The 27,018-nt window shown below is 36.6% G+C and overlaps 1 protein-coding gene and 1 pseudogene across 2 annotated transcripts in view; one reads left to right on the top strand and one right to left on the bottom strand.

Annotated features, from left to right (window-relative positions):
* CNTN5 (contactin 5) overlaps nucleotides 1-27,018 on the bottom strand; it is a 1,322,225-nt gene that overhangs the window by 979,891 nt on the left and 315,316 nt on the right. The window lies entirely within an intron of this gene.
* On the top strand, nucleotides 850-25,943 carry LOC308503453 (small ribosomal subunit protein eS8-like; annotated as a pseudogene). The gene is made up of 2 exons: nucleotides 850-896; nucleotides 25,327-25,943. The product of its transcript is annotated as a small ribosomal subunit protein eS8-like (transcript).

Here is a 27,018-nt window from a genome sequence, read left to right as displayed (position 1 = left end):
AAACAAAATAAAATGCTAAATTTTGAAGTCTGATCCTTATGCATATTTCATTGAAATGGGTCATAATTAATAATAATGCCATTTATTAATAATTTTAGCACATTTGAAAGAGGAGAAAAATATACATACATACATATATATATATATATATATATATATATATATATATATTTAACATACATTTGTTCTAGTTAAAAATCCATTTGTTTCTAATTGTTCATTTGTAAATTAAATTGCTGATTTCCTTTCTTCAAATACTTTATTGTAGCTACTGTAAATGAAGAATAAAACTCATGAACCTTTTCAGAGATGGTTATGTTTTATTAATCCCCTTGTGAAAAACAAATAGAGGTTCAGAGAGAATTCAACAGTGTGCTGGGGTCAGCTCACGTGCAACAGACAATTACTAAATACTCAGAAAGTTTTCAAGCTACCATTAGTATTTGAATTCAGCCAAGCTAAAAGTTATTAAACCCCAAATTAGCAAATACTATACATTAGTAATTTTTAAATATACTGATCTGGTTTACCAGTACACCACTGTTAATCATCAACTTAAAGTGTGAAAGCCAGAGCAACTCTTAACAGCATTTAAAAATTATCACCTTAGAGGCAGAGGGCAAAAACATTGAGGCTTTGTCTCATGAATTAATTATAAAAGTAGATGAGCTCCAGAAAGTTTGAACTCTCAAAACTAACAAGTCTGTCACACCATGGTCAAGGCCTTGATTGGAAAGGAGAAGAATGCTGAAATATTACATCAAACTAAATAACAACATCTGGCTAAAGCACTCCAAAATATTGAATCCATATAACCCTTCTGAAGTGTTCCACTCTTCCTAGTTAAAGATGTCGACAGTGCACCCAAGATCAAGCCTAATCAGGACCAGAGAGTGGTAAGTGAATTAGATCAGCAGTTCTCATTTTCATGGGTCTACTTGTGTACCACCTTTCCTGTGAAGTGTGTCTGTTGATTGTATTCAATGTCATGCAAAGTCTGTGTCAATGGAAGGAGCCTTGCCTTCACTGATGCCACTACTGTATCAAAAATACCTCTCCACTAACTCACCCTATGCCTTTGTAGGGGCTTCAGTGGCCAGCTGACTAAGACAGGAAAAGTCCAAGTTTGTGTCAGGGATTAGTGTACTCTACATGTATGTGCCTCGTGAAAATATGCACTCTATTACAACAAGCTGATTCTGAAGGATATCTGCAGCGCATGGAAGGATTTCTTTCAAGGGACAGTGCACCTCATCATACAATTTGTGTTGAAAGAGAAATAGCCCAAGGTAAGAAGATAAAAAAGAACAGTAGGGAGGGGAAAATGGTTTGGTCTGTTGGTCAGGAGCTGGAAAGAAAAAAATATTAGAAGGCTGGTGTTATGGGATGAATTGTATTCCACCAAAATTCATATGTTGAAGTCCTAACTCCCAGCACCTCAGAATGTAACCATATTAGAGATAAGGTCTTAAAGAGGTGATTAAGTTAAAATGAGGTGTTTAGGTAGGCTTCAATTCAAAATGGCTGGTGTCCTTATAAGAAGAAATTAAGACACATAGGGAGACACCAGAAAAATCACAGAGTGACAACCAAGTGGAGACATAGACAAGGCAAACAAAGAGAAAAACCTCAGGAAAAATCAAACCTGGTGACACCTTTGACTTCTAGCATCCAGAATTATGAGAAAATAAGTTCTGTTGTTTAAGCCATTCAGTCTGTGGTGTTTTGTTTTGTTTTTCAAATATAGTGAACTATTACAACTGGGGAGCAATGAGATATGAAGAGTAGAGAAGCGGATTTACGTATGGGGCTGGGCACTGTACTACCATACCCACTAAGGAAGAGATACTAAAAGAACCGATACACAGAATGGCTTGGCTAATTAAAGCCAGTCCCTGTTATCAACTAGTCTAATATTAGTATCTGGACTGATGATACACAGTGGCCATCTTGGCAGGGACAGTGCTTAGGTTAAAGCCCAACAACATGGGATCTCACTCAATAAAGCTGATCTAACTACTACTACTGTAGAATGTCCAAACTGCTAGCAATAGAGACCTACACTGAGCCCTCCACTGGCCTGCATCAATATGATCAAAGCCTGTGAGGATACCAACCAGCCACTTGGTAAAAAGTTGAATACAGTAGTATCCTTCCCACCTGGAAGGGAAAGGGATTACTTCTGACTAGAATCAACACATATTTTAGGTACAGGTTTCACTTTCTTGCCCACCAGTCTTTAGCCAGCACCATTTTTGAAGAAGTTACCAAGTGTTTGATCCACTGTCACAGACCATGAATATCATTGTATACGACCAAGTGCCACACTTAAAAACAAGAGAGAGGCATCAGTGGACACATGAAGATGGGATTCCTTGGTCTGGTTACATACGTCACTACCCAGAGCTCAATGGATTTTTCTTCACAGTATTTAGTAACATCTGTCTCCTACATCTAAATATATATATATATATATATATATATATATATATATATATATATATATTATTTATTTATTTATTATATAATTATTATTATTTTCCCTGTATTGAAGGCTGGTAGTACCATGACCTAGGAAGAGCCAATGTTTCTGTTTAAGTCTGAAGGCAAAACAAAACAAATAAAACTGATGTCCCAACTTAAAGGCAGTTGGACAGGAGAAATTCCCTTTTACTTATAAGAAAGTTAGTCTTTTTATTCTATCCAGGAGTTCAATTGCTTGGGTGGAGTCACTCACATTCGGGTTGACAATTACTCAGCCATGGATTCGAATGTTAGTCTCATTCAGAAACACCCTCACAGACACACCAGGCATAATGTTTGACCAATTGTCTGGCACCCAGTGGTCCAGATAAGTTGATATATAAAACCAAGCATTATACTTTCTTAACCCCAGATCCTCCTTTAAATTTTGCTCTGTTTCACTTACTTAATACAACCCCATTCCTAAATGAGATATTTATACTTACTGTCATTTTTACACCTCAAATTCATTCCTTTTCTTATTGATATTTACCTTCATTCTCAATATTCCATTTTTTTTCCTTGAGCCTTAGCATTATCACAGTTCTTTACCAGGCTCATAAAAGTTTAATCCTGGTCTTTTTAAATTGCTATTTTATAATTTCTTTCTTGGCAATCCAGACTTTGGTATACCACCTACATGAAAATGACTTCCAAATTTATAACCCTTTCTTCCCTTGGATTTCTCAAAGGCATGACAAAATTAACATGTCTAAATTAAAACCAAGAACTATATCTGCTTCCCTATATAAGCCCTCCCCAAAACAGTAACAATAACCATATCATCATCTGGTGTTCTCAGTTTCAGTGAATGATTTCGCCATCTTTCCAGCTACAATATCCACCATTCTCTGATATCTCATTCTTCATCATCCATGACTTCATTTGTTTGTTTTTTTTTTTTTACCAAATCATGTTTATTTGATCCCTATGTATGCTTCATATCTTTGTCCTCTCCATTTCCATTATTGCTTTTGTTTAAATGAGCATAGATTCTGTATTTGCCATTGAATAGTTCTCCCTGCAGCCCAGGTCAGCCCACATTAAAATAATCTGCATGTTGTAGCCAGAATTGCATAGAGTGAAAATCAGATGAATGGCTAGGAATGAGTGTTATTTTCTTATTTATATGCTCCTGTACTTTTATGTATGCATAAAACTAATTGACCTCAGTAACATATAGATGAAGATAGATAGTAGATAGATTGATAAATCGACAGATAAAGTCATGTGTCACTTAACAATGCAGATAAGCTCTGAGAAATGCAGCATTAGGCAATTTTGTCATTGTGAGAACATCATAGAGTACACTGATAAAACCTAGATAGTATAGCCTACTGTAAACCTAGGCTACATGGTATGGCTTATTGCTCCCAATCTATGTCTGGACAGCATGTCACTGTACAAAACTACACAAGATTAAATCAAACACAGGAGAAAGTGATGCAATCAAGAGACTATACACAAGATGAGGCTGCTGCCCGCATAACATACTGTTTCAGCATAGTCTAGTATGCTGTTTTACACAAATGTTTTTTATAAATAGAAAAACTACACTCTAAAATAACAATAAAAGTATACTACAGTAAACACAAACTCATTAACAGTTATTGTTATCAAGTATTATGTACGGTACATAATTGTATATGCTATGCTTTCATGACTGGCAACACAGGTTTGTTTATACCTGCGTCACCACAAACACGAGTAATGCTTTGCTCTATGACATTAGGATAGCTATGACATCACTTGGTGACAGATATTTTTCATATCCATTATAATCTTATGACCACCATGGTATATGTGGTCTGTCATTAATGGAAATGCCATTAGGCAATATATGACTGTAATTATTATGGTCTTCATCATGTGTTATTCACTATGCTGGTTATTGGGAATTGAAATGGGAAAGAGATAAAGACCTACCCTTAAGCAGATCCAGTGAGAGACTAAGACTCGTAAACAGCCAATTTCAGTGTTATGTGAAAAGTGCCATAACAGAGAGGTCAGCCTGGAGCTAAGAAATCGCGCCCAGACCATTACTGAGCATTCAGGGAATATGTTCAGGAGAAGGTAACTTCTAAGCTGAAGAAAACATAAGAACTTAATCAAGATCAGATGGCCATGGTTGTGGTCAGGAAGATGAGTTGAATCATGTGGTTAGGGATCTTGTTAGCTATGAGTACATTTAGGAACTTAGACTCATATTCCAGGTTGTGAGAATTAAAATAGTCCATTGAATAAATACTAATGATAGGTGTCATTTACATACATATACACTTATTAAATATCAGTCTACAAAACACTTCCAGATATTTTATGCCATTTAAGCTTTAACTGGGTTTTATTGATTTCAAGATAAATTTTTTTCAGAGAACCTACAATACAAGGTGAGAGAGTGAGTAAATGTCAGAATCCAAAACAGCATAGTCCAATTCATTTTTTTCTATATGGAAGATAAAAAGATTGTTATTTCTAAATGGACTTTGATTTAATTCTATGTAGAAGACTGCTCAAATATTCAATTAATGCCCAATATTCTTATTTGTCTTATCAAGACTATTTAAAACCTTAACTTTTAAGTGTTGGGTATATTGTAGTGAACCATTTATGATACCCAGTCAATTTTTAATGATACCAGGTGGGTCACCCTAATTTCAGATTAACTACATCCCACTGACACGATTTCTTCCCCACCCTGCTGCCACCTGTCTGGTACCAAACCCACTCAGCTGCAGAAACTGACAGCTGGTTCTTCAGTGGGGAGTGGTGGGAGCAGGAGTCAGGTGAAAATGACTCATTAGCAATGAAATGGAAAAAATGTGCAGACTTCCCTGCGGGTATTTTGGATGATGCAGTTCCCTCTCCCCCTCCAAAATTTCTCTCTATGATTGCCCAATTGAGAATTAATTATAAAAAGTACTTAATATTCAAGTTTTTAAAATTACTATAATGTAATGCCATCATATTTCATCAATTTATTTAGATTTCTTCAACACCAGTTGAGGTTTGAGTTTTGACCTGAAACACGGCATAAGGGCCAAAAGAAAAAAATACTCTGATATTTGACTTTCTAAGCATGTCCAGGGATATTGCATTAGAAAAAACCCTGAAGTTGGGAGCTGGCATCCTGGATTCTAGCCACTCATTAGCTACACAAAATCACCTAGTTCTCTTGACTCCTTGGACCTCAGAATGCACATGAAAAAAAAAAATGAAAATTATGGGCAGTGATTGAGTTATGCTTAATTACACTTTTCTTTCCCCTCCTGATTCTTTTAGCTTAATTTATTGACAGTTATTTATAGATTTCTTATTTCTCCCTGTAATGCAGGGACTCTGCTCCCGCTCTCGGTGGGTGGACACATAATATAGTGAGGTCAAAATGCTCCCTGTACAGGAACACAGGATATGGTGATGCCTGATAGGAACCCCCACGGAGCCATAGATAGGGGAGTCATACCACTATAGTCTCGCTGGCGGTTGGGTTGGAGTCACAGGAAGCAGGAGCCACATGATCCATAATTGACCATCTGCTTCTCTGCCAAACCCTTTGCCAGTAGCCATGGCAGTCATATTAGTAGTTAATTGCTAACTGGTTAGAGCTGACAGCCAACTAGTTACAGCTGATGGCCATCTAATAACTGAGCCACTTGAGGCCGAGAGCCAGGAAACTGCTCCCTGAGACTCCGTCCCTACACTCCCGAACGTCTCTCCTATATTCGTAGATTTTTACACTGGTTAAAGATCTTTTCATTGTATATGGAATGTTTGAAATATCAATAAAAACAAAGTTTTATTACTCAAATTTTCAAATATGGATGTCATGCAGGGAGTCACGCGGGGTCTCTGGTCCAGTTTCCCATATAAGAACATAAGTAAACAGGACATGGTGAGGCCAAAAAGGAACACCCATGGAGCTATAGGTAGGGGAGTCATACCACTATATTCTTGCTGGTGGCTGGGTTGGCGACACAGGAAGCAGGAGCCACAGAATCCGCAATCCACACTCCGCCACACTCCGTGTTTGCTAGCTCAGCCACCATCTTCTTGCTAGCCTCCATTTGCTGCTAGCGTAGCCTTGGCAGTTACATTAGTGGCCAATGGCTCACTGGTTACAGCTGACGGCCAACTAGCCACAGCTGATGGCCATCCAATTACAGTTGATGGCCATTTACTACCTGAACCAGCACCTTTCTGCGTGAGGCCAAGAGCCTGGAAACTGCACTCCTGGCTCTGTCCCCATAATGGAGTTGTCAGAAAACTACAGACAGCTCACTTATCATGAAATTTAAAATGAAGACTCTTTACAAAAACTCATATTCTCTAAAGTATTAATGATTGAAAAATTTATAGGAAATTTTCTTATAGTAAGTTAATTATTGTAGAATGTCTCCTAAATGCTCCCGCAACTATGGAAAGTTAATTATGTTTAGCTGAAGATTTTTTCCCATTTCTAAGACCAAAACAGTAGCAACAGTAAAATAAGGAAGTAGCTTAATATACCAAAAACAACTATCAATTCATAATGGCTCCCTGTTAGTAAATAGTACCATATGCCTTTTAAGACCTTGGTTCTCGAGAGTATGTCCAAATGTTAGTGACACACTGATATGCCAAAAATAACTCTGAATAGACCAAGACAGTCTGGCAGAGTCTCAAAAATAAACTTTCCTAAAACCACATCTCACCTTTCATCATTTGAACTCTTTTCTCACGTATATGCACTTGTCTTCTAACCTTTCTCATTTCTCGAACAGCCTAAAGCTCTACTATTATCAGCAGCCACTAGAAGTCATGCTGTTATATCTGTCACTATTAGTTAAGAACACCATCCAACTTGAAGATAACTAGAATTTTTCTCTTTTAGTCCTCTTTGGCTTCCTCATTGAGGGGTCACAAGGGCTGCCTATAGCAAATAACCAAGTACAGAAATGGTTGTTGAAATATTTCATTTCATAAAACCATGAGCTCCCTGACCAACCTTCTTACTGCCATTAGTCACACATTTATCATACATGTCTTCCATCTTGAGAAACTCTTATCTCCCCTAAGTCCAATGTCATAGGACAAAACTGCTTTTTATATACCACAGCAAAAAGCTTCACAAAGGAGATAGCAGGCTGAAACCAGTTTTTATAGACTATTCTCTTAGGGCGCTTAGAATCTGTGAGAGCAACTAAAGCTGAGAAAGGTCTTTTCTGCCTTTCTACCTCTGGCACTGCAGCTGTTAGCACTCCTGGTGTCAAGGTACAAATGTCATGAAAGTACTGTCAGTAAAGTAACACCCATGAAAAACAGCCTGGCAGTCTGGCTGGCTGCCAGAGTCTGTAATCATCTCTTTATACGCTGCTTGGAGCTGGACTTCGGCTTTCGCTCTTTCCTCCAATTGCTATTAATTGAAGCAGAGGGATTTGCTTCACATTAAGGGAAAGAAGGGTATTTTTTTGCCTCTGTTTAAAAGTATAATTTCAAAATTGAAGATTAACTGTGGTGCTTAGAATATTATGTCTCTGTGATTCCTAAACATGTGAGTCATGGGAGAAAATGGCTTGAATTAAAATGTGTTCCCCAATTCCCAATATGGGAGTCTTCCATGGAGAAGAGAGTATATTTGAAAACATCAAATAGAGGAGAGATGGGCAACATTTACATGTTTATTTTGATAACTCTATGAGTTCTAATTAGAGAAAATTGACGAGCTCTAGGTAGAAATGATCAATCCATGAAGTGATTTCTTAATTTGTAAGAAATTCTAGAACTTACTACAAAATTTCAAAAATGAATTTTATAATGTCTTGTCTTCCCTAAAGCTCTTTAATGTGATTTTAGCACAATGCATAACAACAAAGAGGAGTAGAAAGATGCCTTTCGTCATGTACGATACTCCAGTGATATGAATATTGACAAACTGCTTGGCATCACCAATTACTTTATGATTTGCAGTTACCATCGGCTTCAATCTTGTTTATGGCAATTTACTAAACTATTTGTCAACGTATGTAGAAAGATGCCCTTGGCCTTGGAGCAAAGCTTGTGGACATTTTTTCTGGGGACATCTGTGACCAGAGCACATGATTAGAAAACAGGAATGGCCCCTGTAGGGAAAAAAAAGGGGGGGGGCACATACTCCTTTTATCATCCAGTTAAAAGGACAAATATCATGGGCATTATTTTCCCAAATCCATATTTCAAATTTATATACACATATGCACACATTCCCACAAAGCACAGAAATTTATTTCTTTTGCTATCATTTGTATCATTTTATTAAAATTGCTTTCCTAAGTTTAGAGTAGCCTTCTAATTAAAAGAAATCGCCATGAAAAAAAGGCTTGCTATATATTTTCTATCAGTATAGTCCCCTTCACTCTCTCATTATCAACATTAATGATCTATTCCTAGTATTTATCTTCCAAACATCCAAGTGTCTAATCAATACACATATGGATATTTTATAGATCCCCAACCTCCTTATTGTCACACCGCCTCTTACTTTTACTTTTTAAATATTACCTATTTTTCTTTCACTTTTTCATTCACTCATTTCCTTGCAAAAGCAAAATAAAATATTAAGAGAACAAAATACAAGCATCATTTTCCTTGACATTTGATTATCCCATGTAATAATTTACTGCATTCTGTGATCGTAACTCAGAAAAAGGTGCCACATCTGGACACTCTTTTCCATCTTCAATACTAATGATCTTCCTGGTGCTTTTCTCACTTGGGCAATGGCAGCAGTCTCCTAACAATTTTCCCTTGCCTCTTTCTCTCACTACCTCATTTTGTCCTATCCTCTAAGCTATAATTGTTTGCTTCCTTTCAAACAAAACTACAGTGTCACACTTATGAACAGAGGCCTTTGTAGCCTTCCCTTTGCCAAAATCAATCAATTAATCAATCAAGGAATCAATAAAGTTCAAGATCTTTAGCTTGAGGCTATTTATGGTCTATTTTTTTTCCCCCATCTTCATTATCTGATAGTCTCCGTATTCTCACCAGACCAAATGCTTTCATTCTTTAATGATGTAATAATGTGTACTCTTCATTTTGCCTGGAATACGAGGACTGACAATCAAGTTCCTGAACTTGTTGCAATGACGCTGCTAATCTTTGTTGATATCAGAGGGCTTATTCATTATGAATTTGTACCAACTGGAAAAACAGTTAACCAGGTTACTATTTGGAAGTGCTGAAAAGGCTGCATGAAAAAGTTAGACAAACTGAACTTATCACCAACAATTCATGGCTCTTACATCCCAATAATGCCCCGGTTCACACTGCACAGTCTGTGAGGGAGTTTTTAGCCAGTAAACAAATAACTGAAGGGAACACCCTCCCTACTCACCTGATCTGGCCCCCAATGACTTCTTTCTTTACCTGAATGTAAAGGAAATATTGAAAGGAAGACATTTTGATGACATTCAGGACATCAAGGGTAATATGACAACAGCTCTGATGGCCATTCCAGAAAAAGAGTTCCAAACCTGCTTTGAAAGATGGACTAGGTACTGGCATTGGTGCATAGCTTCCCAAGGGGAGTACTTCAAAGGTGACTGTAGTGATATTCAGCAATGGGGTATGTAGCGCTTTTTCTAGGATGAGTTCATGAACTTAATTGTCCAAACTCGCAGACATCAAAATCTTTCCCACTCTTTATTACTTCGCTACTCACAGTGCTGTCTGCAGAACAGTAACATCAGCATTATCTGGCAGACTGTTACAAATGCAGAATCTCAGGTTCACCCCAGACCTACTGAATCAGAATCCCTAATTAAAAAAACAAAGCAAAACAAAAACTAAACAAAAAATGCCATTTATTGTACACAATAAATATTATCTCTTCCGTGAAGCCACTCTCCTTTCATCTTCCCACTATATTCTTTTCACATCCTAATACAGTTCACATCTTAAAGAATCATGGATATTTTAATTACACTTGGACACGTCTTCCCCTACCCTTCTTCCTTCTCTCATCTCAATTCTCTCTCTCTCTTCCCTTTTCCTACTCTCCTCTACATGCTATTGTTAATTAATAGAAACAGTAGAAGTTGTTGGTGTTATTGTAACATATCCCTGGCTGTGTGCCAGTCAATTACTTGGAATTTTCCTTCCAATCTGAATTTGCTTCTAATCTTGCTCCAATGAAGGCTGAATTTTCTCTTTCCCTACCCAGAAATTAAATACTCTTTCTTGCTATTTTATTATAAAAGTAAAACTAGTCTTTACATATATAGTCACCACTGAACCAGTGAAAGTAGTAATTTAGAATGAGATGCTGTATATTCAACTATATATGATGTGACATGTCCATATTCATGAAATGAATTTAACAGCGATTCAAAATTCTTCATGTAGCAGAATAATAGGATATACTGCGTTTATCGAACTATATCTGTACAGTTGTAAATTTTTTTTAGAGGAGCAATTGTGGATTGTTAAAATATTTCAGTTGATAAAAATATTTTACAACATATACATGTACACACACTCAAATTGGACGAGGAATAAATAATTAATTTTATCAATTAAATAGATGAATGATTGTTCATTAAATTTATGTGACATGGCTATATGTGTTATCCCACTGAGAAACTCTACATATTTTCAAAACTAGCATTATTCAATTTATTAAAAATTTGCTGACTTAGGTCTTCAAATTGCTCATACATGGTCAGATGATTTCACATATTATGTATTTCTGATACCTTTGAGCTAATCTAGTCTCAAATCTACTTTCTGTCTCATGCCCCCAGATACCTAAGAGCAAGACAATCTGCTCCATTATTCTTTAAAGTCCAACATATCCTAGAATCTCTTTTTATGGACAAATTCCTTATTAAGTCAATAAAGTCCAGGCTATAACTCAGGCTGTAGTAATATAAAATTATGGAAATTTTGCAAAAAACAGTATTCCCTATTCCATATGCCAATGATTAGATTAAATATATGCTTTACAGTTGTCTTGATTATTGCAGACAGTTTAAATAAACTTTGTTAAATGGCCTTTATAATTAAGAAACAAAATTGCGATTATCAATTTTATATAAATTGATCCTTCTTTGAAAATGTATACTTTAAGATGCTTTATTTCACTTATAGGGTCCATGTTTAGTGATAAATTAAATTCATCTTAGCAGGAAGGATCCCCATCCAGTCCTAAATAAAGCATTTTGTCCTCTTATTCAATAGGTGAGAATTTTCCTGCTGTTTCAATGTTAACAGCTTAGCACATTTTTAGCTGTCTACAGAAGTCTTAAGTCTAGAATAAATTATTGGATGGATGTGTTGATGGTAGACATGAATGATGCAAATAAAAAATGAATTGATAAGATCTTTATAATCAAAGAAGTGAAGATCTGTGTCAAAGTACAAATAATTCAAGCTGAGAATGGGTCACAATGATTTACCTATTTCAAGATAATTTGCTTTTACTCCTGAATTATGACCTATATTTATGAAATTGTTTTCCTAGTTTGAATTTATATGGTGATAGTTGTATCTTATTTGATTTATATTTGATCTCTATTTATTGAACTTAGTATTCTACAAAAAAATAGCAATAGTGGAAAAATAACAACAAAACCAACCTCACAATTTTGGCTAATGGTATGATGCATGAGAGGACAGCATCTATCTACAGAAAATTGAGTGTGGTATAATTCCAAGTAGGTCTAGGAGCTCCTCTTCTCTTCTGTCTTCCTTCTGCTGTTTTGACTAAAACCACTTTCTTTTTTCCAGCCTATGAGTAACATGACTACATTCATTAAAATCTTGTCATTTCTTTTTAATAGAAAACCTGCAATGATTGCTTTTTACCACTTAATTGTTGAAGGACTTGAAACAATTACCTTAATTTTTCTGAATTCCTTTTTTTTTTCCTGTTTGTCATATAGGATTGCTTTAAGGGTATAATAATGATGGCTAATATTTATTGAATACTTATGAAATGCTGCAGTGTTCTCTACACTTCACATACACTATTTGAACTATGCATAACAACAGTCCTATGCAAAAATGTTCAATAATTCGCCAATACCATAAAATTTATTGTAGGCAAATTGAGTAGGGCCCATTTTCTTAACTGCCTGGGTATATGATATTCCATCTACTGAATGAAAAGGGAGGACATTATAGTAGAAACTATTAAACATTATATAGAGAAAAATGTATTTTGTGAAGATTATGCAATGTGTGTTTACAACAATTTTGTAAAGTAGTCATTATCATATTTAACATGAAAATAATCTAAGGCTCATAGATGCCCTATAATTTATCTCAAGTCAAAAAGCAAGTATGTGGCAGGATCATTTTTTGAAACAACATATGTTGTCTTTACTCCATGCACAAGGTATCATATCTTTTTAGCTTTCCAGCAACACCACTGCATTGCAATTTTTGAGGAAGCAAACAATATATTTGTGAATGTTATGTATTATTTAATTTGATTTTTTTTGTTTCATTTTGTTTTTGTTTGTTGGATTAATGTAAAATATGTACTCAAATTTCACTGAAATTTTCTCTCCTGCATTTCTGACATTTATTTTAGATGACGTATGCCTGATCACAGTCAAAGAATGAATTGAGGCATCCTAAAATTTCTCTGTTGGCTAAAAGGCAGTGGCAGTCAACAAAACGGTCATCTGATATGATGTCTTCTGAGATAGTGGTTTAGGAGGTATAAAAGTCTGAATAGAATTTTGTAGGTTATATTTCTAGACAGCAAATAGAGTAAAAAATAATTTTCCGATAAAAAGAAGCTAAAAACATATTTAAAAATCTTTCCTTGATGTTTTGAGGTGGGTCAGAGAGGTACAGGTGCTGGAATGTTATATAAACAACTAAGGATATGGTCAATTTTAATACAACAAAATAGCATGAAGAACAGGGTACAATTTCCTAAAATTACAATGCTATTGATTTCATGAATTAAACTTTTTGAAAAGGACTGTATTTCAATAACCAGTTAAAATAAATTAAGTTAGGATATTTTTATACCTTTGGAAAAGATCAAAACATTAATATCTTGTTATAAATAAAAAGAGTACCCAAGAAACTGATTCAAGAATGATAGTGTGATGATCTCTTTGGATCGTCTCTTTAGTGAAACAACTATATGTGGTGAAAATTATTTTTAAAAATTTGATGATCACCAGGTCAAATTGGTAGAGTAGATAAATGCTGTGCTTGTTTCCTGTCATGACCACATCAAAATTACAACTAAACTGCAAAACAACCATCATTGAGAATCACCTGAGATCTTGCTGAACCAAAGCCCTATAACTAAGAACATATAGGAGAAGCCACCTTGGGACTAGGAAGAAGGGCAGAGACTGGGAACAGGCTGGTGCTAGACCTGCATGTGACCATTAAAAACTGGGAGGGATATCTCGGCTGCAGAACTTTCCACCCTCATACCCCCAGAGGAGAGAGTGGTCCCCGTCCCTCCCTAGCCCGGGTTCCAGTGCCAGGGAAAGAAGTCCCCATAATTTCTGTCTGTGAAAACCAGCAGAGATTGTGACTGAGTAAGATGGAGCGTGGCTGGAGTCCCACGCATTCCTCTTAAAGGGATCACACTGTACTTACTTCCTGACAAAATCACTGACTCTAAGCTCCAGCACTGGGACAGCAGCTAGAGAGGTGACAAGGATATATTGAGGCAAAATTAGTTGTCTGGCTGCAGGATAAGAGCTGTAGGGGCAGGTTTCTCTCAGACAGAAGAGCTGGCAGAAGCATTTATTGAGCCTTTCCCCATCCCAGCATGCAGAGACAGGCAGCTTCCATGAAGATGGCTAAACCATTTGTTCACCGCACACTGGTGATTACAGACCCCATAGCGCAAAACTTTCGGGCACAGCCAAGCCTGATTCCAGTGACTTTCTCATACAAACTGCCAGCCTTGGCTCATGCTGCAGACTTTCCTACGGTCTCTCAAAGTTTTGTAGAACCCAGACAAGTAGCATCTGGCTTGAGCATGTCCCATACCTCTGACAGAGCAGCCCTAAGCCCAGCACTAGTGACAACCAGCTTGGTTCGCAGCTTGGCCTCTCAAGGTATTTCCAAGCATGGCATGGGGAGTGGCCTTAAGTAAATTGCTTTGTGGCTCCTTCTTTGTGGGGTATGGGCTGTGGCTAAACTTTACCTGCAACAGTTCCCCTCCCAGGTAGCTCTGGTGTTGGAGTAACTTGTGGCCAGATTTGAAATGAGCGGGAGCATCACTCAGTCGCCTCCAAGGACGACACCCTAGGGGGCAGGTTGGGCAGTCACCAGAGCCCTGCTTAGGCAGATCCTGCTGTGTAGGATCAGCCCCTGTACCACATCTCTTCCACTGTAGTCATGTCCAGTCCTCACTACCAATAAGCCCGAGGGTCTATCTCTCCCACTGACATGGAAATAGCAATCAAGGCTCATCTACAAGAGGAGGGCACATACAACCCACACAAGGGACACACCTTGTCCCTTGTCCCTCAACTCCGATGACCAGGAAGACTGTGCCACTGAACCCCATAGCACCTACTACCTAAGGCCACTCTACTAAGAACAGGAGACATAGCAGCCTGTGGGGACAGAGTCAGGAGTACAGTTTCCAGGCTCTCGCCCTCACATGGAAAGGTGCTCACTCGGGTAGTAAATGGCCATCAACTGATTGCTAGTTGTGATTGCTAGTTGTGACAGATAGTTGGCCGTCAGCTGTAACCAGTGAGCCATTGCCCACTAATATAACTGCTGTGGCTACACTAGCAGAAAAGTGGGGGCTAGCAAGAAGATGGTGGCTGAGCTAGCAATAGGGGGGGTTGCAGTTAGCATGGCAGATTGCACCTAGCAAGTAAGGTTGGTTGGCAGAGAGAAGTAGATGGCAGGTTGCGGATAGTGTGGCTCCTGCTTCCTGTGTCTCCAACCCAGCCTCCATTGAGAATGTAGTGGTATGACTCCCCTATCTATGGCTTCGTGGGTGTTCCTTTTTGGCTTCACCATATCCTGTGTTCTTATGTTGGGAGTGCGACCCAATACCCCGCCTGATACCCTGCATGATAGATACAACCCAACCTAAAAAAAAAAAAAAAAAAAAAAAAAACAGACAAACACAGGGAGGTAGCCAAAATAGGAATACAAAAACATGCCCCAAATAGAAGAACAGAACAAAGCTCCAGAAAAAGAACTAAACAAAATGGAGACAAGCAAGCTATCAGACACAGAGTGCTAAACACTGGTTATAAGGATGCTTACTGACATCAGGGAGAACTTCAACAAAGAGACAGGAAACATAAAAAAATCAAGATAGAAAACATACAAAAGAACCAGTCAGAAAAAAAAAATAACAGAAATAAAGAATACAGGGCATCAACAGTAGCTTAGATGAAGCAGATACCAAGATGGCACAGTAGGTAAATGCTGTGCTTACCTTCTCTCACAACCACATCAAAATTAAAACTAAATTACAAAACAACCATCATTGAGAATTGCCTATAATCTTACTGAAGTGAAGCTCAACAAATAAAGAAGTGAAGAAGAAGCCACGTCAAGACTGGTAGGCGGGACAGAGATGCTAAATGGGCGGGTCCCACACCTGCAATGTGACTGTGTACAGGGTCTCCGCTCCCACTCCCCGCCCAAGAACGCAGGACACGGTAAGGCCAAAAAGGAACACCCACGGAGCCATAAGTAGGGTAGTAAAACCAATATATTCTCGCTGGCGGCTGGGCTGGAGACACAGGAAGCAGGATCTACATAATCTGCCTAACAGCAGTCCGCGCTTGCCAGCCACCATCTTCTTGCTAGCCCCCATTTTTTTCTACTAGCGTAGCCACAGCAGTTATATTAGTGGCCAATGGCCTACGGGTTACAGCTGACGGCCAACTAGCCACAGCTGCTGGCCATCTGATCACAGTTGATGGCCATTTACTACCCGAGCCAGCACCTTTCTATGTGAGGCCGAGAGCCTGGAAACTGTTTTTTGGGGTTTTGTCCCCACAGTGACCGTTAAAGATTGAGAGGGTATTGTGGCTGTGGAGGTCCCCCCACCCACCTCCATAGAGGAGCACGAGGTCCCACCCTTATCCCAACCCAAGGTTTCAGTGTTAGGGAAAGAAGTCCCATAATTTCTGGCAGTGAAAACCAGAGGCCATTATGACTGAGTGAGACGGTGGGCGGCTGCACTCACAGGTGCACCTCTTAAAGGGACCACACATGGACTTACCCACCAATGGAATCACTGGCTCTGAGCTCCAGTGCTGGGGCAGCAGCTGGAAAGGTGGCAGGCACATATGGTGGGGAACTAAGTTGGCTCGTTTGGGACGGGAGCTGGAGAGGTTGCTGTCTCCTGGATGGAGGAGCTGTTGGAAACCATTGTTTCTTTGTTGAGTCCTCCGCTTCCTGGCATGTGGACGCAGGTGGCTGTCATCTCTGAGTCCACCATTTATTGCTATGCCCTGGCAAATCAAGACCTCCCCCTGCCCAACTTTCTGGCACACCAAAACATCTTCCAGTGGCTTTTTCATACAAATTGCCTGCCTTGGCTCAAGCTGCAGGCTTTCCTAGGGTAACTCAAAAATTCATGGAACCCAGATAAGCAGCATCTGGCTTGACTATGCCCTCTACTTCTGGCTGAGAAGCCCTAAGTTCAACACTAGCACAGTCAGCCTTGGTTTGTGGCTTGGCCTCTTAAGGCGCTTCCAAGCATGGCATGGGTGGCAGTCATCTATTGATTTTTTTGTGGCTCCTGCTGGGTGGCACCAGGTGGTGCATGGGCTATGGCTGAACTTGACCTATAGGTGATCCACTCCAAGGTGGTCATGGGGCTGGCACCCCCAGTGGCCACCTTCAAAATGAGCTAGAGCATTACCCAGATGCCTCCAAGTATGACACCCCCAAGGGGCGGGTTGGGCAGGCACCAGAATTCTGCTGAGGCAGATCCTGTCCTGTAGGGTCAGCCCTTCCACTGTAGTTAAGGCCAGTCCTCACATCAAGTGAGCCTGAGGGTCAGTCCCTTCCATTGATGTGTAGTTATCAACCAAGGCTCAACTACAAGAGGAGGGCAACACACAAGCCACGCAGGGCTCACACCTGGAGTGTGTAGATCAGGTGATCACAAAGAATGCATCACTGGGCCCCACAGCACACCTAACACATAAGACTAGAAGACATAGGAGCCCTACCTATCACATAGAAACCAACAGACTAATCAGGGGGATCACTGTATAAATTATATAAATGTCTAACCACTATGCCATACACCTGAAATTAATGTAAAATAATAATGTAGCCAACTTTAACTGAAAAAATAATAAAGAAAATATAGATTTCTTTTTAAATATGGTGTCAAAATTTTTTGACAAAAATTAACAAAGTAAATGTTGCATATATAAAATTATAGCATATCACAACTTAGTGGGAAAGAATGCTATATGGGCTTCCTATTTAAAAATTTATCAAATCAATGAATTATATTAATGGAATAAAGAAGAAAAAAGCATATATTCATCTTAATAGCTTCTGAAAAATGTGTGACAAAATACAATCAATAGAGAATTAATAAACTGTGATATATTTTCACAAATAAAAACAAAGACTTCTGATACACAATAGAATGAACAATCTTAACATTTTAAGGAAAACTTCAAGATGCAAGAATATTTGTAATGTAGTTCGCATTCATTTCAAAAACTGGCAAAACTCATATACGGTGATATAAATTAGGAAACAGTTGCCCATTTATGTTATGAATTTAATGAAAGTATCACAAAGGTACTTCTCAGTTTATGGAAGTATTCTGTATTTTGATTGGGATGGTGGTTATACAGTTCTATATATTTTTTAAAAAAATATTAAAATGTACACTTATGATAAATTTATTTGTCTGTGAGGATGTTCAATAAAAACAAACGGTTAAAGAGGGGCAAAAATAGAAAACTCTATTATGAAAAAAATTATAATGTAATAATTAACCCCACAATTCATTTTATGTCTATGCCATTATTTAAGAATGCCCTGGTGTTGGGCATTTATCTTGCATCAAGTCTTTGAGAATTTAAATTATGCTGTTGTAAACACCTTTCTGAAAACACATTTGTTTACAGTTTATAACATTTCCTTGGAGTTAGTATCTAAGAAGTTGAAAAAATTTAGTCTCTTGATATACTTTACAGAATTGCTTTATAAAATTACTATATTGATTTTGCTAAACTTTTTTGGTTTTATATGGTTTTGCTGTACTTTTTCATCCCCATCATGTATCTTTCTTTGTATATATATGTGTGTGTGTGTATACATATATATATATACACACATACATATACATATACATATACATATATACGCCAAAAAATGATTACAAGTGGACATTTTGGTCAATGTTGCTCATGCAGTAGTTCACCATAATCAGAAGTGTATGGACACTTATGGTAACCACTTTGAGCACCTCTTGTAATTGCAGAAGTCATATGTGACTTGTATTCATCTTTTGTAACTGGTATACATTGAGTATTAAAATTTTAATACAGTTTTCCTTTCATAAAATGTATATACATTTTTGTGGCACCCTCTGTATATTACTCATACATTTGTGTGTATTCACAACTTTTGAGGTATAATTGACAGACACTAAACTGTACTTATTTAAAGCGGATAGTTTTAGGAGTTTTGTTATAGTTATACACCCATGAAACCGTCACCTCAATCAAGATGAGGAACAATTCCAATGACCTTAAAAATTTCTTTATGCCTCTTTGTAATCCTTCTCTCTAATGACTTTACCAGTTAACTGCTGATCTCTATAGATTACTTTGCATTTTCTAGCTTTTTATATAATAAAGTCATATGCTATGATCTTTCTGTCTGTCTTTCACTTAGTGCAGTAATTTTGAGATTAATCAGTATGCTTATTTCTGAACGGAATTATATAGAACAATTGTTTGCTGAGTATTATTATATAAAACAACTGATTTCTGGCATTGGACAATAGCCAAGATAAGATTCTTTAGATATGTGAGTGCACAAAATAAACACCACCTTTATCTATGTCTTGAGATATTTTCTGCACTTTAGTGTAGGAAGGCAGAGACCAAATAAGGAGTAATAGTCTTGATAAGTGGACGAGCTGCATCACACAATTTGGGACTACTACAGAAGTAGCTGTGATTGATAGAACAGGATCCTGAATGAAGGGGAATTGTGTATAAAACATCTCAGATATTTGTATGGAAATACTTCTTTATCCTTGTCCAACTTTTGGACTGCAAATGCATAGGGTTAAACACTATGGACGTTTTTAGAAGCAGTAAGGTGCTGTGAGGCTGAGAACAAGTGAAGAATCTGGGGTCTCCCAGTGTTGGCTTAGCCAGATTGCAGAGACTGCAGTGGATACCATGTTCTTTACATTGGAACCCCACAAAGACCATGCAACTTGGAGTAAGAACCATGACATAATAAGAAGAGCTATGCTTTAAGATTACGGAAAATAATAATAATAATAATAATAATAATAATAATAATAGTAACTTAACAAAGTAAAACCTAGGCCTCTTCAGCATCAAGGTGTCTACCAGAATAAAGTACAACCTTATTTTAGAGGACAAATACTTTTGTCAGAATCTCAACAATTTGTATCACTTACAATGTCCAGTATAAAAAACAAAAGAAAACAGTAACAACAAACTAAATATTTAAATAAACAGGAAAAAATAACTGATGAAAAGTGAAAAACATAGTTAATAGATGCATATAAATAAAAATCCGAATATTGGAGTTAGAAGAAAACAATTTCAAAATAATTATGACTAACATTAAATAAAGAGAAAAACTATGGAAAATAGTTGACATATCTTACAGAATTATAATGCACAAAAATTAAATCTATATTTCAACATGGTAATATATAATACTAAGCATTACTCATTGACTGGGATTAACAGCACACTCAACACAACTAAAGGTAAAATCAATACATTTGAAGAAAGGTAAACAGAAAATATGCAAAGTTAAGCTGGGAGGGGTTAATAAGGGTAAAGGGAAAAAAAACATAAATAAGATCATACAGTCACATGGGCAAAAGTCCTAACATACGTCCAATAGGAATTCTAGAAAGAAAGAGGAGATATTGGGACATATTCAATACTTGAAAAAATAACGGATGAACATTTGTCTGAATGCTTATACTTATTTGCATTTCCTCCTTAGGAAATTGTTTATTTGTGGTCTTGGTCTACTTTCTTCTTGGTATTTTGGTATTTGCCTTTACATTTTTAACATCTCTGTATTTTATTATCAACTTCAGAAACCTCAGAAATCAATGCTAACACATAAATGAGACCATATCATGTCATTTTATAAAATTGTCAAAGACTCAATTTTTTATACAGTAAAACTCATCTCAATGATAGGTTGTAAAAACGTCCCTAAATATCCCTAAGTTAGTCACTCGCTCACCGTTTGAAAGAACGTGTATTATCTATACCCGTATTACAACAAATACGATGTCATTTTTACTGGTCTTTTTCTTCTACTCTAATATGAACTCTTCAACCGCTCTTTACTTGTATGTTCTCTGTGAATGTTTCTTGAATGAATAAAGAAAATGTGTAATAAAAATGATGTAAGAAGTTATGTTTTATAGTTTATACTGAAAGGAAAAAGAAAGGAAGCAAAGACTGTGGAGTACAGATTGGATATTGTCCATTATCCTGACAGTAAATTAGCTTTTCATTTGGATGTTACTTTCTTTCAGAAGAGTTTGATGCATTTTAAGTTGATGCAGCAGTGCATGTTATTAAAGCCAGGGATCATAAATTATTTCTTAAATCATTGAGTCTTGGGAAAACAGAAAGCCAATGAATCACTACCATTTGAACATTGATTTAGTTTCTGCATAAGCTTATTCTGGGCTTGGTGTATGTGTTTGGCTCCAGCAGGTCTGCATACTTTCTAATTTGTTTGAAAACTGTGTGAAAATATTCCCATGGCCCTTTTATAAAATATGACAGGCTGACATTTTCTTTAATTACAAGACCTGATCTGTTTAATAGCATACAATTGGCCTCCAACTTGACAGACCTTCCCTTTAAAATCAATGGTTAGACTCTAGGGCACCAGCTTGGTCATCAAGATCAATATTAGAAAAAATATAGCTTGTCAAGACCTCTCAGCCTTTTATTGATTCAAATGGGGAACAGCTCACAGATTGAATAATGATATTAGAGCTCTGATCCAACAAATAGAAGCCTCTTACATTAATTTTGGTATAGGCAGATGAATCTGTGATAAATGACTCAAGCATAATATAATTATCCAAATACTGTAGTTAGATAAAGCAGAATGTTTTCAGAGAGAAGTTATATATATATTTAGAATACATTTCTTTAAAGTCCTCGGCAAGTGAACAAAATAACAAAAGTATTACCTTAGACTTATTAGAGACAAAACAAAAACACTGAAACGTCATTTCATCAAAACCAAAGAATAGAAGATAAATCATCATGAAAAAAAAAATTACAATAAGAAGAAAAACAATTCATTATTTTCTCTTGAACTCATTTATTTAAATAAAAATGTGTTAAAGTTTTAGAAAAAAATATTTAACTAGAAGTCAGTGTTCTTCAGTTCTATTGCTAGATAATTATTAATATATTGTTATACAAGTCACTTAATGTATGTAGGCCTCGGTTTTCTACGCTGTCAAATGAAGGACTAGGGGGATGTAGTCTGAGTATTGTTTTAAATCTCAAGGGAAAAACCCAAACACAACAGTCGATGTTAGTCAGTTTTATATTTCATTAGTAATTGTAATAAATCTGTATACTTGTTTTATTTTCACTTTTAATTTGAACGCTAGCAGAAAGTTTTGAATGCAGTTTTCACATCAAAGGGGAATGGGAGATTGACGCCATACCAGGGCATACCAGCCATATGGACATACCAGCCATACCATACCAGCCATATCAGGACATTTTGTATTACTACAGACAAATATTTAAAAAAAATAAAATCAGAAACAAGAGTTTGTGATTCCTTAATACTTTCAAAGTTTAAGAATTTTATATTTAACACTACTGAATTGTGCACCTAAAAATAGTTAAGATGGTAAATTCTATGTTATGTGTATTTTGCCACATTACAACTTTCTTTTAAATGTGGAAAAATAGTTTAAAGGTTTTAGTTCAATTTAAATCTAAAAGTTAGAGAAGTATACATCAACAATTCGTACTCCAGAATAATAACTTGGGAGCATCTTTATATTGCTAGCTAATTACTACAATAGCAGTAATAGCTTATTGAGTATCTATAGTAATTAATTGGGCACTATGGTAGGTATTTTATTTTCTTCTCTTCATTTACATATATCATATATACCTTTTTATTACCTTATATTTATATGCCTCATATGTTTGCCTTGCTTCTATATTCTTATCTCATTTGTTGTATGAATGCATAACAACCATTATTCTACGTAAGAGAAAAATAAAACTCATGTTTGATAAGTAAATTCCTCAATGTGTAGAGATAACAAATATTATAGCTTGTATTTTAAATCATTTGTCTAATACATAAATTCATTTTACTTACTTTATATGTATTTTTTTACTGTGACACAAAGCTTAATACCATGCTGGTTACCTTAAAGACCTAAGTATACTTTTCACTCTATTACTTGTTATATAGTTTCCTAGAAAAGTGTAATTGCTTTGAATAAAATTCCAACATTTAAGAAACTGTATGAAATTTCAGTTTCAATAACTCTTCCTCAAAGTCCTTCTAGAACTCTATCAAAGATAAAACCCTTTCAAACAAAACACAAAAACTGCACGATTTTCTATTTCCTTTTTAGAAGGCTAAATGCTGACTATTACTAACAGTGCTGTGGATTTTAAACTTACCACTTCATTTTACAGAAAATGTTTTTCTAAGTTATTTAAAAGAATATATACTTATAGCGTAAAGGTAGGGCATTTTTAATACGTCACATCAATGAAAAATTGACCTGGAATTTATTTTCTTATTTCTGTAAATGTTAGGCATCAATAACCCAGAAATTTTACCAAGTCTCAAGTTCTTTTTGTTTCATTTAATTAAAACTTCACAGACTGCCAACTTTTGCTGTTTGTGAAACTCTTAACAGATGTTATTGAGTGTTTCCTGTTAGGAAAACACAGAGGAATAAAGACTATCTGTTTTCGCCTAACATATTAAACTTTACTGAGTAAATTATTTATGTATTTATTTATTTTTATTTCATAATTCATTCAGAAAGACAAAGACATGCTACCACAGTGTTCTGGTCACTATGATTCATTTTGCTTTTGTCTAAAGGTAACTTCTTGACTGCTCCTAGAGTCATGTGCTACTTTTTTTGGAAATGGTTATGATTGGAGTCATCTCCTGAATCAAGCCCAGCACTATAGCACTTTTGTTGAAAGTGGTTATACTTTAGGGTTATTGGATAGGTATAGTAAAGTCAAATATGTTTAAAATATTATTTACCCATCAATGGGGTGTTAAATAGAACTACCATCAACCACTACTGAATTATGTCTTCATTCTTTCCCTACCGAGATACGGGCTTCAGTCCAATAGAGTCATGATCAAAGCCATAGCAGTTAAAATGGATTCCTCAGCTATCTCTAAGCTAAGGCTATACAATGGAGGTGACCGTGATTCAGAACTAAAGCTACTGATTCTTTGACAGTAAGACTTGTGGACAACAGATTATCTATTCTCATTAGACAGCAAGGAATTGTAGCCCAAATGTACAACACTGAAACCTACTTCAAAGCATCCTGCTCTGATGGTAGTGAGCTATTTTCCAAACCCCAGGTAGTGAGTCTGAGTTTAAAACTTTTATTTTGCATCAGCTGCCGCCAGAATTGTGATAGTACCCTGAGAATACGAATTATTTATAGAGTAATTATTAAATTATTTTCAGAACAGAGAAGAATATGTTGACAGGGATCAAAAATTAGTCCTAAATTGTTTATTTAAAGATACATAAACTTCTTTGTACCCTCTATTCCTGAAGTAAGGCAAATTGATGTATACATGAATGATTTTATTCAGATTAGTTTCCTTATACAAAGATAATGTTTTTGATGGAGGAGTTTAGAGATTATGAGAGATAACTCTGGAATATGGGGCTGTTCATGGCAGGCTTTGTCTGGGAAACTCGCTTCATGCATCAGGCTTGACAGATGCATTAGGTTACTGGGGGTAGTGCAGGCAGTAAGAGAGGTCCTGTGTGCAGAAAGTTCTGGCACTTCCAAGACAACCGTAACTTATATCACAAGTTTCCTAGGTTCAGCTCTGGTGCCCTTATCTCTTCCCCAAGAATACGAACAACTGTTACTAACTTTAAATCATTTCAGAAGTTGTGATTTCCAAAGTACAAGGTACACAGAGAAATGGGACTTTATCTACGTTGATACAGGCATTAACCTGGAATATACTTTGGAGGGACAACAAACAGATGAAAGCTGTGTTTAGGAGGAGGAGATATTTTAAGCCATTTTAGGGATATACTGCTTATTAGAAAGTAGAGTGCTATTAAAAATGAGAATAACTTTCAAAGAAATTCTTAAGATGGAGATGAATTGATGTTCTTAATATAAATATAGTTACCTTGCTGTCTTTTTCAAACTTTAAACCATCTGTAGAAATTCTGCAACAATCACTTAAAAGACATGTCCCACCCCCAGAATGGTAATCACTCGTACTAGAAGTACTATTCAAGCACTTTGACTAAAATTTTGCAAAGAAAGTGGAGAGTACAGCTCTTTCCAGCTGGCACTGAGCCCTGGGCTTCTCTTGGGACAACAGGCACCAGTGCCACAAGTCCAGGGACAAGAAAAAGTCCTACCACAAAGAGCGTAAATATTCGCCTGGATGCCCTGCTGTCAACACTAAGGTTGGCCCCCACCGCATACACACAGCCCGTGTGCGTAGAGGCAACAAGAAGTACGGTACATTGAGGCTGGACGTGGAGAACTTGTTCTGGGGCTCACAGTGTTGTGTGTGCAAAACAAGGATTATTGATGTGGTCTGCAGTGCATCCAACAATGCATTGGTCCACACCATCAGCCTAATAAAAAACTGCATCCTGCTCACTGACAGTACCAGCAGTGGTATGAGTCCCACTACGCAAGGCCCCTGGGCTGCAGATGGGGGCCAAGCTGACTCCTGAGGAGGAAGAGATTTTAAACAAAACAAAACAAACAAGAAATTCAGAAGCAGTATGATGAAAGAAAAAAGAATGTCCACATCAGCAGTCTTCTAGACAAGCAGTTCCACCAGGGCACGCTTCTTGCACGCATCGTTTCAAGACCAGGCCAATGTGGCCCAGCAGATGGCTCTGTGCTAGAGAGAAGGAGCTGGAGTTCTAGCTGAGGAAAAACAAGGCCAGGGAAGGCAAATATATCTTCCTTCCTTCTATCTGAACTCTTGCAATAAAGGTGTTTATTGTTCTGTGGGGAAAAAGGAAAGAAAGAAGGAAAGAAGGGAGGGAGGGAGGGAGGAAAAGAGGGAGGGAGGGAGGGGGAGGGAGGAAGGGCGGGAGGGAGGGGGGAGGGAGGGAGGGCAGGAAGAAGGAAGGAAGGAAGGAAGGAAGAAAGGAAGGAAGAAAGGAAGAAAGGAAGGAAGGAGAAGGAAGAAAAAAAGAGAGAGGTGGGTACAGCAGACATTTTGTGTCATGTAAATAAACTACAGAGATGATAGTTTGGATCAGGATATTCTATATCTTTCCACCAGTTATAATCTCACGTGTCATTTCTTATCTTTGGTAAATCACAAGGTAGATATAATTATGCTGCTATTTAATCATTTGCTCTAACTTGCATTAAATTGCTTTGAAGATAAATGGGTTTTGGATTTGTAATATTAATTGATATTAGTATAGTGATCCGCTATTTAAAAGCATGTGCTCTGATTCAAAGTTTAGTGTTTTATATTATCTTACATTGTAACACTATCTATTCAGAATACTTTATAAATAGAGACCAACAGAGTCTAGTGCTAACAAAAATGAGTATACCAGGCTATTCCAACATGTGTATACAGTGTAATACATTTTAAAATTTAACATTTAAAATTAATTATCTTCTAAAATAAGCAAGCACTGAAGAGCATGTAGACTGCAATATAAGGTCAATGTGGTGCTGTTGAATAAGTGTATAAATTCTACTAGATGCAAAAAGTATGCTCTTGTTACTGCAAAATTAGCATCATTGACAAATGTTTTTAAATACCTATTGCTATTTAAATTATTGTGTTTTGTCTCTTAAGAGTATGAAACATCTTGACAACTGCTATTTATATCTTACAATATATATTATATATTCATATATAAAACATATATTTCATATATTGTACGTCCTTATGTAAATATATATATACATGTATGGGCATATAGGTATATATGCAGTGCTATATACCTATTTCTCCAAGTATAACTCAAATATTGTATAGTATATATTGTAGTAAATATTAAATAAGAAATTTGTATTTATATGAATT

This window comes from Rhinolophus hipposideros (assembly GCF_964194185.1).
Source record: "Rhinolophus hipposideros genome assembly, chromosome: 10".
Lineage (NCBI taxonomy): Eukaryota > Metazoa > Chordata > Mammalia > Chiroptera > Rhinolophidae > Rhinolophus > Rhinolophus hipposideros.
This window is presented reverse-complemented; position numbering and strand designations above follow the sequence as displayed.